Genomic DNA, 16,419 nt, shown 5'->3' on the forward strand with positions numbered 1-16,419 from the left:
GCTGCTTTTTATATTTTCCTTTCTCTCCCATTGTTGCAAGGCTGTCTCTATACACAAATATAGGTGTGTAGACACAACTATATATATGATACGTATAACATAAATATTTCTGGCTGGAATCAAATGTCCTGGAGAGGCAGAGGGAGCTTTTCTACAACATGTTTAGTGGAGTGCTGCGTAAGTGTAACACGTGGCCTTTGTGCCATGGGTTTTAGCTGCTGAGAACTATTTCCTTTATTTCTTCATTCCAAGTATAATCAGTCCAGTTGACGTTTCCAGATAAATGACCTTTGAATAAGTAGAGAGCTGGTGTAAACAATAAGTAAATACAGCCTAATAATATTTTTAGAGCTTATTTTTCACAGTTCGAATTTAATTCTATGCCAAATTATTTTCCAAGGTAGAACCTCTTTTACCCAAGTATATCATTTTGGAGATGATGGGTCTTCATATTCCAGTTTCTATGAGTTCTGCTGATTCATTTCATTTTGCCCCAGTTAATTCATTCTTTTAATTATAAGTTTTGATTAAAAATTTACCTCCACCAAGAGAGGTAACATATTAATTCCCACCAGAGCGTTTAGTTTAACACAAAAACATTCCAAATCTGTTTTAAAGCACGTTCTGACCATTATTACAAACCTAGTATACCTGAAGTGGGTATCTCAAGATAAATGGTACTGAAAACAAACCAAAAACTTCCCATCACCCACAATGTCCTATGGGATTTCACTCATCTCCCTCCTTCCAGTCTTCTCATGCTCTCTCCTCTGGCTCAGAAACTCCAAGCCTACTCAGCCTCCTTTTACTGGTGCTTAAAAAAATGCCAGGCTCCTGCCTGCTTCAGTGTGACTATTGTGCTGTTCCCTTAACTCACAGCCCTGTCCTCTGTAGCTTTTCACATACCTAAACTGTTACCTCTCAGAGAGGCCACCTTTGAACAACTTACTGAAATTATATTTTTCCTCCACATGTTCTCTTGTTGAAAATTATCTTTCCTCCATGGCTTTTATCATACTTGTAATTATTCATTTTCCCCCTGGCTGGTTTGGCTCAGTGGATTGAGCGTCGGCCTGTGAGCTAAGTGTCGCTGGTTCGATCTTCCAGTCAGGGCACATCAGAGAAGGAAAACTCTGACTCCAAAAAACCTCCGCTGCCTTGTGGCATACCTCTTCAGGGGAAAGGCTAAGGGAGTAAACCCCGACAGAAAATCCGGAGCCGGAGTCCCTAAGGCGGTTTGACGTTGTAGTCAACACCGGCAACTCCTGCGGCGCACCTGAAACCAAGCTGTATTGACTCCGTCTTTCCCTTGGACCCTTCAGCTGCGAAGAGAGGGGGGGTCTGCTGCATGGGCAACAGCAGACCCTCCATATCACCCTGCCCAGGCTCTGTAGCTTCAGCTTCACTGGAGAGGACACTCCAGCGTCATCGCAAGATGTCGATTCAACACGGGAGGAGACAGATACCGTGTCACTCCCGAGTCGGACTGCACAGCCATTCTCGGCGGTGCAGATAGACTCTTAAGAAGCTACACCATCGTCTCTTGAGACGGACGGCTGCCGACGACGACCGACGAATTATTCATTTGTTGACTTATTTTCTTCTGCCTCGTTCTTTACACTTTAACACCAGTGATAGCCAACCTTTCGTCTGTTTATATAGACTGACATACCTCCATCTTCTGGCATGGCAGGCCTTAAACAAATGTTGATGAAACGAAGGAGGGATGAAGCCACTGGGTTCCCGAAGGCTGAGGAAAGGAAGACTATGTGGGGGAAGTGTTGCTGAATACAGAGAAAAAGCTCACTGTGGAAATATAGTTGACAACATACAGTCCCTCTAGGTTCAAAACAGAAAATGTAAGTGAGTGAAGAGGGCTGGTGTAAGATGACAGAAAGGGCCCTGGTACACCAAGAGGTTGCAGTTTGATCCCCAGTGGAACCCCAATCAATGCAATGTTTCTCTTTCACATGTCTGTCTGTCTCTCTTTCTCTCTCTCCCCCTCTCTCCCACACCCTCTCTCCCTCTTTCCCTCCCTCTCTCTCTCAAATAACTAAACATATCCTCAGGTGAGGTATTTTTTTAAAAAATGGTGGAGAGGAACCTTCCCTCATTCTTGGTGTTTGAGGACACCAGCAAGTAGCAGTAAATCTGATGACGTGGAGAAAGTATGACTCAGTCCCACCAAAGATAGTGGATGGTACTTTGCCCATCCAATATTTGCCATGAAGGAGAATAAGAGGTCAATATGGTCACACCTTGATTTTTTTCAAGAGAAATTAGAAGTGTGGATATTTATATGAATTGGGGCCAATAGCTTGTGAGCCAAGCATGCCTGTCTGGACTGCCATTTTGTGACCTGAGCTCTCATAAAAAATCTTTTATTTCCTTCCATGTTTTCCTAGAGGAAACGCCTCTTAAAAACTCCCCAGTGACCTATAAGACAACCCCCAGCACTCACTCGCATCACTTGGAAATCCGATTGGTTTAACATTCAACTTTTCCAAGATAATTAAGACCATTGTTTTGAGTTCTGTCTTTAAAATTCATCTTGGTTCCAAACTCTCTTTAATAGACCTAACTTATTTCATTCATTAATCTAATCAAAAGTTTAGTGCCTTCTCTGTACTAGGTACTAAGGATAAAATTGTTAGCAATATAAATATGTTCTTGCCTCCTCGTGCTTCTGCCCTATGAAGGATTTAGAGAGGTAAGAAGCTACCACACAGAGCTTATCAGTGCTGTCCTTGATTTCTCCTCCATTATTTCTTATACCACATCAGACCTCACCTCTGATCTTAGATCTCTCAGAGCTCTCTATTTCTCTTTGCTTCCTTCCCATTCCACTGCTCTAGCCCAAGTCAACATGATTTTTATTCAAACTACAAAAACAACTTTCTAATGTATCTCCCTCTTCCTGTTCTCTGGATTATCTGCCATTGTCTGCCCTCAACAGAACCACCAGCATGATCCTCTTTGAAAATCAGTTGGATCATGTCATTCTACTAATTTAAAACTCTCCAATAATTTTCCACATTATTCAGTATAAAGCTAGAGTTCTCATATTGAACCACCAGGCCTAGATCTGGCCAAGTTTCCCCCTCATCTCCTGCCAGGTTCTGCCTTACCTGTGTTGCTCCAGTTACCCTGATCTCCTCAAACATTCCACGTATGTGCCTTTGCCTCTGTTTTCCTCTCTGCCTTGCAAAGTCGTCTCCCAGATGTCCCCATGACTTGCTCCCTTTCTTCATGTCTTTGCTCAAACGTGACATTATCAGTAAGACCTGACCTAAACATTTTATAAAAGTAGCACTCAGCCCTCTTATCATGCTTCGTTTTTCTCCATAACACCTGTCACTATCTTACATACTACTTACTTATTTATTAATGTCTGTCAGCTTCCACTAGAATTAAAACTCCAAGAGGCCTGGGACTTCATTTTGTACACATTTATATTCCCAGCAGCCAGAACAGTCCTTAGCACCACAGGCAATGCAGGATGTTATGGAAATACCTGACCCAGACCTGGAACACTGTGGAAGTTTTCTTGGAAGAGGACATACTTAATATTAGCCCTGAAGAATAAGTATGAGATGTCAGGCTGTAGTTGGAAGATGAATAAATGTGTGTGTGAGTGTAGAAATGTCTGTTTTAAGGCCTCAATGCAAATGAGAGCAGGATGGCTTAAAAGATCTGAAAGGAGCTTTTATATTGCTGTAACAAAAATGAATAAAATGAGACAGAAATAAATCAGTAAAAAGAGTTTGAAACTATGAAAAACTGAGATGCTCATATATTTAAAGGTCATAGAAATGCTGGGCTAGTGTTATCAGATCTTCTGATTTTTTTCAAGAGAAAGTGGATTTTGAAAGATTGGCTCAAATATATAAAAGTGCTGTGCAGACCAAACAAAACATACTTATATTAGGTGGAGTTCTTGATGATTCTCTTTCAACCTTCAACCTCCACAATAAGATAAAAATATTTTAACCTTCCTTAAGCTCTCCTCTGACCATGTTTGCAACTTTATTTTTAATTATTCCTATGCCTAAATCCAATCCTTTGACTTAGGCATTATCTTTCAAAGTTGACACAAGTGTTCCCACCTGCACAATTTTGCACAAGTGAGTCCTTTGGAATTCCATCTTTTTCCTCCTCTTTCTATCTGAATCATGTTTTCTTTAAAGGACCATAACATCCCTTGTCTTCCTGAACTCATGGTGGGTCAGTCACTGTCCTCTAACTGGAAGTCACTGCTTTCAGCAAAGGAACTTTGTTGGGAAGTGCACCTAACAAGGGCCACTGGACAGTCGATTGTGCTGGGTGTATAACTCATCTGTGCAGCTTAAAATTTGAATTTGAAATTTAATGAATTTCATCTTGTGTTACTGATTTTGCTTTGAAAAATTGATGTAAAATGATATATATTTACATAAAGGAAATTTGTCAGGATAAATCTTATGTTCCTTATTCTCATGGGTTAACAACTTGTCCTGTCTGTTTTCAATAAACTATGGACCAAGGCCCAAATCTGCCTACTCACCTATTTTTGTATAGCCTAAAAACTAAGATTGGTCATTTCATTTTTAGCTGGTTGAAACACTGAAAGAATAATATTTTGTGACACTTGAAAATGTTATGAAATTTAAACTTCAGTATGCATAACTAATATTGTATTGGAATGAAGCCACACATCTGTTTACGTGCTATGTGCGCCACAGTAGCAAAGCTGAGTAGTTGCAAGAGGTACAGTTTGGCCTGCAAAGCCTAAAATATTTACTACCTGGCCCTTTATAGAAATTTAGATCCAGAGAAGTAATCACTATACTAAACTGTGGGATTTCATGGATCAATAAATTTAAAGGGCTGGAGAGGAGGGTAAACAAACAAAGCTGCCAGATTTAACTATATTGCCAAGACACTTAAATAAATGCCTCTGTCATCCCCAGAATACATATATAAAAGAATATATTTATAGCACAAGGAAATAAAAATGGACATACTCTCAGAATAAAGGGAATATTGTGAATTTAAGAACATGAGGCCTTAGAGGTAAACCTAACTGGTTTGGGTCCAGGTTCCAGTTTCTCCATCTGTAGGAAATCAGTCTCATTATTTAATCCTTCTAATCTTTACATAATTTCCTTGGTTTAAGGGATGTCATGAAAATTTTCAGAATTAATCCTTTTTAAGCATTATCTTAATAAACTGGAAAGTTTCTAGGTTATCCCCTTTTTCCATGTTATCTTTACCCAGCTCACCCCTTAGGTCTCACCCTCCATGGGAATACATCCCATTTTTTGGATATTTATTCTTCATCATGTTTAGTTTTGCATTCTCAGTACCAAATGAGTTTTCATATCCTTGAAGGTCAAGACTACAATTTGTATTTTTTTCGCTCTTTCAGCACCTAATGTGATACCAAAATATAGTTAGTGCTTTTATACTATATATAATTAATCCCTGTGACTGAGTGCTCTCTTGGTTTTCAACACTATCTCTTCTGCTTTATTCATAGAAAATACCGGAGTTGAGAAACAAATCATTAATCTTTTCTACTTACCAGAAATAAGTGGCTCCATTCCAGGTCTAAGTAGGTAGTCCAGTGTTGGCAATACAAACATGGCAGAATGCCTCCTTATGTCTCGTTTTTATATAATTATGGTCATGTAATGTGATATAGATTGCAAGTTCAGGAGCATTTTGTATATCAACCACATGGCACAAAGTCAAATAAGGTCCCTATCAAAATGGGTAACTGGGTTAATAAAGCACATGATCATCCAGAAATAATATTGAGAGGAAAATTAATTTAGTAGTTGAAATATATAATTTGCAAGCTTAGAAAAAATGTGCCTTGATGGCTCTTTAAAAACAATATTTAGGTAATTACAGGATTCAGCTACTTAGGCTTTAATTCAGCAGAGGACCAAAGAGCCCTCAGGACTCATGTGGAGCTTTTCTCTCCCTCTCTACTGGAGCTAACTCTTCAAGGTAATTAAAAAATAATGTCAGAGTAGCCACACATGTAGACAATCAGACCCAATATAGGAAACACCTGTTTTTACTTCAATTCTGGCCTGCTTACTAATAGGGCATATTTATCTTGGGACATTGTGTTTGCTTGTGTAATTGTGCATAGCACATTTTCAGATTTTACCACAGATGGATCCTGAAAGCAGTTCTGAGTGAGTGTGTCTGGGTAAGCAAGACACAAAAAGTCTTTATCATCTTCTGTACAAACAGACGTAAGCAGAGTGAGGCCTTGCCCTACCCTGTGCCCACACTACACAGGGCAAACAGGAAGCAGTCGGTGAACAGCTTTGGTCTTTCCTGGCTTAGCAACCAGGTTTCTTTTGTTTGATGAATAATTCCAGACCCATCCAACCAAAGGGAAAATATACAGGTCAACAGCTAGACAATAAAAGCGCTTAGGTAGCTCTGATATCGCAGAAGCAGAAGAGCTCTGATCCACTGGGAGGATATGCTTCAAGCTTCAACATTGTGCGTATTAGCTGCACTTTGACAAGTGTTTTCATGACCTAGCCCAGGGATGTTCTGAGTATCACAAACGAATGAGATGAGTTGCTTGAGGACCTGGAGAACATAGAGAAGAATTGCAAGGGTTCCCCAAGTTAGGCCAGACCTTGGCTCAGCAACCTCTGTACCTGAGTTCGGCTTGAAAGAATTCAGAACCAAGGAACTCAAATTATGAGGGAAAGTTTATTTAGAACGTTACAGAGGTAGTAGAAGGTCCCTTGGAGATTAGAAGAAAGAGGGAGAGAGATAAGCACCTTAAGAGACAAAAGAGGGAGGAGAGGGTCCAGCATATTCAGAAAGGCGAGGATGTACTACATAAAGAGCAGGGCAGGCTCCTAGTCCTTAGAGTGTTTATCTGGTCCTCTCAGGGGAGGATCCCTGTAGAATATTCATCAGCTTTCCAGGTTTGCCCCCTCATGGTCTCCACTGATTGGTCGGTGCCTGAGGGTCATTAGTCAATGCAGCTGGTCCTGTTGTCAGCCATGGTGTCACTCCATCTGATTTTGCTGCTTCTCTGAACTTGAAGCTGAAACACTGCTGAGGACTGGATGTCATCTTCCAGGGGTTAATGCTTAGGGAGTGATTGTGAAAGGGCTTATAGTTTTGCACATTACTATGCACCCGGTACTCTCTGCCCTGGAGACCCTTTGCACCTGCCCTGTCGTTCCTACTCTGCCCATGCCTGTCTAACTGCCTACTAAACAAGGATTACATGATTACAAGAAAAATAAAACTCAAGGCCACAGAACTAAGTCAAAATGAAAAGTTGAATTCAGTAGCTTTGCTTATATGTGTGAATGGAAATGAAGTGGAGAACAGAGGCAATGGAGTGGAAAAAGTCATGCATGCATAAAGAAGCTGCATATTCATAGTAAAATTATTTTTAGGCTTGAATTATCTCATATTTCCCTCAATTTTATACTTTGAGTACACAGAAATATATAAAAATATTAGCTATAGCCCTGGCTGGCGTGGCTCAGTTGGTTGCAGCATCATCCCATAAACTGAAAGGTCATGGGTTCAATTCCCAATCAGGGCACATGCCTAAGCTGTGGGTTCAGTCCCAGTCAGGGTGCATACAAGAGGAAACTGATTAATGTTTCTCTCTCACATCACTGTTTTTCTTCTCTTTTTCCCCTCACTTCCCCTCTCTCTAAAATCAATAAGCATGTCCTTGAGTGAGGATTTAAGAAAGTTAAATGTATTCATGATGTCTAAATAAACTATATGTCTTTATACACAATTTTTAGTAGTTTTATTGAGGTACAATTTGCATAATGTAAAATTCATCCTTTTAAAGTGTACAATTCAGTGGGGCTTTTTCATATACTCCCAGAGTAGTGCAAGTATCACCACTACCTAGTTTTAGAACACTTTATCACCCCCCCAATCAAAAAACCCCATGCCCATTAGTAATCAATCACTTTCCATCCATCCCCTGCCCCCAGCCTCTTCAACTGCTTACTGTCTCTATAGATTTGATTATTGTGGACATTTCATATAAGTGAAACTATGCAATATGTGCATTTTGTGTCTAGCTTCTTCAACTCAGTATCACGTTTTCAGGATTCCTTCATGTCATATACATCACTACGTCCTTCCTTTTTATGTCTGAACAATATTCCATTGTACGGCTATCTCACATTTTGTTTATTCATTCATCAGCTGATAGACATCTGGACTGTTTTCAGTTTTTTGCTACCATGAATAATGCTACTATCTGTTTGTCAATTTTTGTATGGATGTACATTTTCAATTATCTTGGGTATATAGGAGTGGCATTGCTGGATCATGTGGCAACTGTATGTTTAACTTTCTGAGAAACTACCCAGAATTGTTTTCCAAAGTGACTGCCCCATTTTCCATTTGCTCCAGGAAAGAACAAGGGTTCCAATTTCTCTCCATCCTCTCCAGCACTTGTTATTGTCCATCTCTTTTACTATAGCCATCCTAAGGAAGTGCGCAGGTACAATGATTCTGAGTGGCCCTCCAAATGTCCTGGTACAGCTGAAACAGGTCTGGCTGTTTATCTGGGTCCTTTTAGCTGGTTCTTTTTTAGGGTTGAAGACTAAATTAATTAAACTAAGAATATACATTTTATCTTGATTTAGGACTTATTTTACTCTCTTAACTATCAGTTAGTATATATTACTTAATGGGGTTATGTTTAAATAATTATCATGGGCATAATGCATGAATGCTTTTATTTACAAAATCAAGTTTTGTGTTAAATGCTTATGTATATATAAGTGATTAGGCTGACACCCAGATTGAAGTATATAAAGATTCCGTTTCCTGGGGCATGATCGACATTGACTGGAATGCTTACTAACCAAATAGAGCCGCACAGGTAGCCAGGCCTAGTGATGCTGATGAGGCCTTTTCCTAATGAAAGCACAACAAAGAGCCCTGGCCTGGGAATCAAGGGATCTGGATTTCAGTTCAGTGAGTGAACTATACCCAAACCTGTTCCCTAGCACCCACTGTTTCCTACCTGGTTAGCTATATCTGCTATTTGCTTACCATCGTTTCCCTGTACTTAGGCTGAGTGCACTTAAAAGGTTTTACATTATTGCTTCCTTAATTGATTGCCTTTGGCCACTAGATTTTCAGTCCTGCGAGGGAATCCTTTCTGTTTTCTCTTCCATTTTACTTTCAGCATTTTAGCTAAGGACTTGACATAAATAAGCTAGTTATTTAAAAATGTAAAAATCTTGTACAAGCCACTGAACTACAAATTCAACTTAACATTAGCATAAAGTATTATCATTTACCTAAATAGTATGTCTCTTTAAGATAAGGGTTTTTATCTATAAAATATAAAGTGGGGATATTAGTAGTACTTACACCATTGTGTTATTATGAGGACTAAATTAAATATAAGTTAAGGCATTTAAATTGGTGGTACACAGTAAATAATCAACAAATATTCATTATCGTTATTTTGATTCTCATGTCAAAGTAGCAGTTTCTCAATAAAAATTTTAAAAGGGCTGAATGAGAGCTTCCCAATATTGTGATGATATGTTTGCTAGCATGATAATCTATACCCATGGTGTTAACGAATATTCCATTTCCAGGTGGTATGGTGTCCTAGGCTGACAGGAGTATGCAGGAGCTCAATAACAATGGAAGTGCTCAGTTTCATTCAGGGAGACACAATTACTCTTGAAAACTGCTATTTTTCTCTAAGTCATTTGTAATTTGAAATTCAGATTTATTTTTCTTTTGTATATTGAGGGTCTGCAGTGCAATATTAGGGTGAGTCTAAAAAAGTTTCAGAAAATATCAAGTGTTATTTTCAGTGAAATCAAATCCTGTGTGTTGGTTGCTTTTTGGTTTAGGAAAAACACCAGTCCTTTCTGGCTTTATAAGTATACTCTGAAACTCCAGACTTGAATTTCTGATTTTATCCAGGAGTGAAACACAATATTAATTCCTGCTCTTCTGGAAGTATTTTTCTGAAAATAATAAACCTCCAGTTAGAGAAAATGGTTATTATTCATATTTGATCCATTTATAGTGATATTGATTCATGTTAAGGGCTATCTAAATGGCTTTGTCAGTCATATTTAGATTAATGGAGCACAGGTGACAGTACCACAATTAAACCCCGTGCATAAATGTCATTACCCTCAATCTGTCTCTGTTGTCTTCTTCCTCTCCCACCTCTCTGCCAGAGACTAAGTGTCTCATGTCTCTTCCTTAGCTTTCTGTTTTACTTACTATGTTCACATCACTTTTGTTTTACCTCCATCTCTCATTCTTTTCCTGAATCTCTTCCTCTTTAAAGTTTACATTTTAATGTGAAGATTCAGAAAGTGATAGAGAAAATAGAGAGGAAAAAGTAAATGAGAAGAATCTGGAGGAGGCCGTAGAGGCAAAGAAGTGTGATTGAAGAGGATAAAATGAAAGAGAGGACAGGCTACCAAAATACTTTGAAAAACATATGTGATATATTTTCTGGGAAGAATAGGGCTAAAGGGTTTAAAGAAAAGTACCCAGACTAGACACTGTTACTGACATTGAAAAAGAATGGCAGAAAATGTTCTGGTAAAAGAAACATGCTATCTGGCTTTTTAATAAACTTACTTCCTCTTTGAAATAAATAATTATAGACAAAATATTTTTCTAGGTTCTTTCCCTCCCACTATATTTGAGGACTCTTTTATTTAGCCAAATGCTGACAAACAGCATTTACTGTTTCTAACATATTTGAGTGGGATTTTATGTAAAGAGTAGTTACCTAATTGAATTCAAGGACCAGGCCCAATATATATAAAAGATACTTTAGTAAAAGTTTTAAGTTTTACATATTTCATTTCTTACATGATAGTTAATTTCATTCAGGTCAAGGAACATTTAGCCAAAATACCGCTGAGCAAATCACATATGAACAAGGCTTTGAGCCATTTGCAGTTCAGCTACTTAATATTCATGAATGAATCTTGTTTGGAAAGACAGAATGACAGAAAGAAGGAACATTTTTATTTTTATTAATTTCCTTGTTCAAATATTCCCCTAATTGTGAAATGTAACACAATAGAAATCATCTATTCCAAAACATAGTGAATAAACCTAAATATATAGCTTAATGTATATTGTGAATACCTGTGTAGTCATTACATAGGGCAAGAAATGCAACTTTGCCAGCTAGAGATTTATAGGAATCTTGATACCTGCTATATTTGTTTTCTCCAAATTCATATTCTAACCCCCAAAGGTCATGGTGTTAGTAGGTGGGCCTTTGGGAGGTGACTAGGTCATGAGAGTGGAGCCTTCATGAATGGATTAGTGTTCTTATGAAAGATCCCACAGAACTCCCTATCCTTCTTCTGCCATTTAAGGATACAACCCAGAAGAAGGCCTCCACGCAATTATGCTGGCACCCTGATCTCAGATTTCCAGCCTCCAGAACTGTGAGAAACATATTTCTGTGGTTTGTAAGCTCTCCTGTCTGTGATAGTTTGTCACAGAAGCCCAAACAGGCTAAGACAACCCCTATAAGGGCAAGTCCTCTCAACTTGTTCTTGAGGAGTGGCTTAATTCTCCATGATTTGTTGCTTAATTTACATTTTAGAAATAGGTTTTCAAGTTCTAAGAAAAATCCTGCTGGGATTTTCATTAGGATTACATTGCATTTATAGATCAATATGGAGAACATAGCATATTTATCAATATGGTTTGGCAGATTTATTTCTAGGTATTTGATTTTATTAAGATTATCTCATAAAATTTTATAATTATATGTGCAGAAGTCTTGGACATATTTTGATAGATTTTTCCCTAGATATTTTATATTCTATATTTTAAATTCTACTCTTTTTATATTTTGTCATAGAAAGAAAATGGATTTTTATACATTGATTTCCTATACTGCAAACTTGTTCAGCTATCTTTTTACATTTTTAATACACAAAACCAAACATCTATAAATAATCATTTCTTTTTTAAATCATTATCCTTTTTTCTTGCTTTACAACACCAAGTAGGACTTCCAGTGCAATATGAAATAGAAGTGCTGATGGCAGACATTGTATCTTCGGAGAGAAACTCTCAATATTTTTATCATTAAGCATAATGTATATTATGGGTATTTATAGATAATTGTGTGCAGTTAAGGACACTTTATTATCTTCCTCAGTTTCCTATCATTTTTGTTTTTTAATCATAATAAATATTGAAGTTTCAGGATCTGAGTGCTAAGATGCTCACTGTTGCTGGAGTCTTATTGCTTCTAGACCTTTTTAGGGAACAGAGCTAGGAAATAGATACACTCACATAAACACAAATCTGTATCTATCCCTATATCCATTTGTGTGTGTGTGTGTGTGTGACCAAGAGTTTATAACTGATACCTCCAATTTCAACCTAACACTATAGGGTTCATTCTAGTTTTCCTTCTTTCCTTATTTGCAATTCCCTTCTCCAGCAAGAGAAACCCAGATCTTACTTTCCAGACCACATTTACTTATTTTCTCAATCCTAGGATACACATAAAATAGTTTTAGAATTTGTAATCTGTAGTCCTGTGAAATTTACTGACTTGAGTAATATATTTGTATATAGTTCCTTTTGTCCTTTAGACTTAGAGTTCCTGTGAAAATACTATTTTACAAAGTTACTGATATTACTTCCCTTTTCTCCCCCACCCTATTCGGTGTGATTATGTAGTTGATTTGTATGACAGTTATGTGCATTTGTTACTATTTGTATTCCATTTGGGGTTGTTTTTATGTCATAGATAAAATTAATTTTTTATTCTGAAATTGAATTAAATTAATAATCATGAAATATGATGATGATTCTAAAAGTCAGAACTATACAAAAGGGTACACTCAGCAATGTCATTCTGATCATTCCTCTTTCCTATTTCAATTAGTCCATTCTTTCTATGCATTCCCATCCACCAGTTTTGGTAAGCTGTCTTATTATTTCCTGTTTTATCCTTCCTGTATTTTTTGCATATATGAACACATAAATATATTTTATCTCATATCCCATTTCTCCTATAAGATAGCTTATCATAGATTTTTTTTTATTTTAATGATATATTATGGAAATCACATCAGTTCATAAATATCTTCTTTGTTTTTTATTACTGCTGCATAGTACTTAATAATTTATTTGATAATTATCCTTTATATAGGTATTTATAATGTCCCCAGTACTTTGCAATTTGATAGTTGTATTACCAATACAACAATAAATAACCTTATACATGTGTATCTTTATATCATTAGAGGTATAAATTCCTAGAGTGGAATTGCTTGGTCAAAAAGTAAATGCATACATAGTTTTGTTTAAAATTACCAAAGTCTCCTAGAATAGTTGTACCATTTGCATTTGCATGGGCAATATGTGAGACTGTTTCCCTACAGCCTTGCTAAAAGAGTGTGTTGTCATACATTTTAATATTTGCTGTATTGATAGGCAAGAAATGTTATTTCAGTGTAATAATTTTTAGTTATCTAATCATGAGCAATTTTTAACATCTTTTCATATAGTTAAAGGCTATTTTCTACTTTTCTGTAAACATTTTTTATGTCATTTTCCACTTTCCTATTGGTTTTTTAGTCTTGTCCTTCAAATTTAAGTTCTTTGTACATTACAAAATAGTCCTGGGGATGTAAAGTACAGCATTGGGAATATAGTCAATAATATTGTAATAACTATGTATGGTGCCAGGTGGGTACTGGAAATATTAGGGGGACCACTTTATAATGTATACGATTACCTAAACATATGCTGTACACCTGAAAATAATATTGAATGCAAAATTTAATCAAAAAACAAAATTGAATTTTCTTATACTTTAGGGATGTTAGTCATTGGTCTATAACATTCGTTAAAAATATTTCCTTACAGTATATCAGTTATTTTGACTTTGATTATGGTTTGTTTTCACCACAGACAAATATTTGTTGTTGTTATCAAATTTATGAATAATTTCTTTTATACCCTCTGGAATTTAAGATATAGTTAGAAAGACTTCTCCTACAATAAAATTGAAAAGAAATTTTCTCATGTTTTTCTTCTAGTATTTTTATGGTTTTATATTTATATCTAGGTCTCTAACCTTCTCGGAGTTCATTTTTGTGTGTGGATCTAATTTTATATTTTTCTAAATAGCTACTTAGCTTTCTTAGTCCACTTATAAGCCCATGTTTCTAAATGCAGTGTGGTACCCCGTATTGAATCCTGGAACAGAAAAGACTCCATATCCTTTTTCGTAAAATGTAGATAGTATCTCTTTCAAAATACTGGTGTGCAACTTAAATAAAATAACCTATACACTATGGTGGGCACTTACTAAGTGCTAGTTTCCTTCCTATTAAACAATCATTATCTGTTGGCTTAGTGTATCTGATGAAATGTACATGCATCTGTTTAAAGCGGTGGTTCTCAAATAGTTATGTTCATAAGAATCAGTTGGGATGCTGGCTAAAATGCAGAATTCTTGGACCTATTCTTTAGATATCCTAATGCAGTGGATCTGGCATGGCTCAGGAGTCTGCATTATACCCAGGTCCATGTGTAATTTTGAGAACAAACCATGGAAGTATTAGCCTAAGAGGTATGCTTCTCATTCAACCCCATGGAATGACTATAAATATGCAAAGACTTATAACTGAGCTAGAATCATAAATCGCTGTTTTTATAAAACTATTTTATATCAGTTACAGAGAAATATGTCTATGATAAAAATACTTAAGATTTTAAAAGTAAAAATGTAATTAGAGTTAATTTTAATTTATTTGAAACAGGAAATTTTTGAGACAGATCATGAAGAAAATCAAGAATGAGGATGTAAAGGGTGCAGTTGTGTTTGTATGTTTAGTGACTCTGGGGTACATTAGTATGCTGCCCACACTGAAACATCCTCTTCTAGAATCTGGAGACATAGAGGAGAAACATAGAAAGGTGCATCTTTTTACTGGCATTCTAAAGCTAATTAGAAAAAAAATCAAAGGGATCTCTTCTAGAAGAGGAATCTTTTTGTTAAATTCAGTTAAACTAAAAATAGGTGCTTGATTTACACATGAACTTAAATTTTATGACAGAAAGTCTCTCTCAGCTACTGACACCAATAAATAGATCGATGCTACAAGCACATTTACTGTTTTAGAACCCATTACAGAAGAATGCTGTCTCTACTCCAATACTGAGATAAGCAGCAGGTGACAGGGAGAACTCAGCTATGATTCATTCACCAGTATTGTGTCTGAAAGCAATTTTTGTGGCAGCTCAACCACTGAGTGATTTAAAATTTCTAAATAGATGGTAAAGTACATCAGCCTGATTAAATGTACTCCCACAAAAACAAGTGTTTTTTTCTCAATATCATCATGTAGCCTGTACAACTCTAATTTGATAGTCTAGATGTTCAAAAACACCTGTCACAATACATTGAACATGATTACGTTTTGTGTGGTGGGACTATGTGTGGCAAGCTCAGGCTCTTAACTGAAAAGGAAAATATAAAATGGTCTGTTTTCTCCAATAAGAATTCAGCTGCCATGGTGATGCTTTCTTCTATTACCCAGGAATATTTTAAAGATTAGACACCACCTTTGCATATTTAAAAAGCTTGGTCATTTTATTCCAGTTGGATGATTTCTCAGGTAGGTGACTTTGAGGAATCAAATACAAATGTATATGTGAGATGAGAACTCCCTTGACTCATTCTAATGGAGAAAATAGAATGTGTTGAAAATAACTGTCAAGATACTGTACAGGTAATATACACTTATGAATATACATATATACATATGACTTACTCTTGTATATTAGATACTGTTCTCTAGTTTGACAATGATATGCAGTCTTTTGAAAAATATATCTTTAAAGAAACATCCCTCACATAATAGAAGGGGAGAAGAGGGCAAAAAGATACATGCATATTATGTTTATAAAAATTTTCCAAGGAAGATACATGCTTAAGGGACTTTAAAATTATTATAAAGATGGTATGAATTAAAATATAAAACATTAGTATCATTTTTTCTGACTCTATGTTATATCTATCTTATTCTATTTCATTACATCCAAGTCTATATCATTATATCTCAGACTTCTTTAGTGTGGCCTTCTTTGGCAGGACCCAACATCCCATGCCACGCCCACCACCCCATTTTCCACTTCCCAAAGGAAAAAATACATAGATGAAGAAAAAGAGAAGCCACTATATAATCAAATACATACACACAGTGGGGTGGGTGGGGCAGAGGAGAAGGAGGGGAAATGAGAGGGAGAGGAAGAGAAAGAGAGAAGGCACTTAGATTTTAGAAATGATAGAATGGATGATTCCTATTGAAACCACATAACATACCATGCACTATGGCATTAACCAAACTACCACAATAAATAAACAGATAA

Source organism: Furipterus horrens, unplaced genomic scaffold (genome assembly GCF_987537825.1).
Source record: "Furipterus horrens unplaced genomic scaffold, mFurHor1.1.pri manual_scaffold_5, whole genome shotgun sequence".
Classification (NCBI taxonomy): Eukaryota; Metazoa; Chordata; class Mammalia; order Chiroptera; family Furipteridae; genus Furipterus; species Furipterus horrens.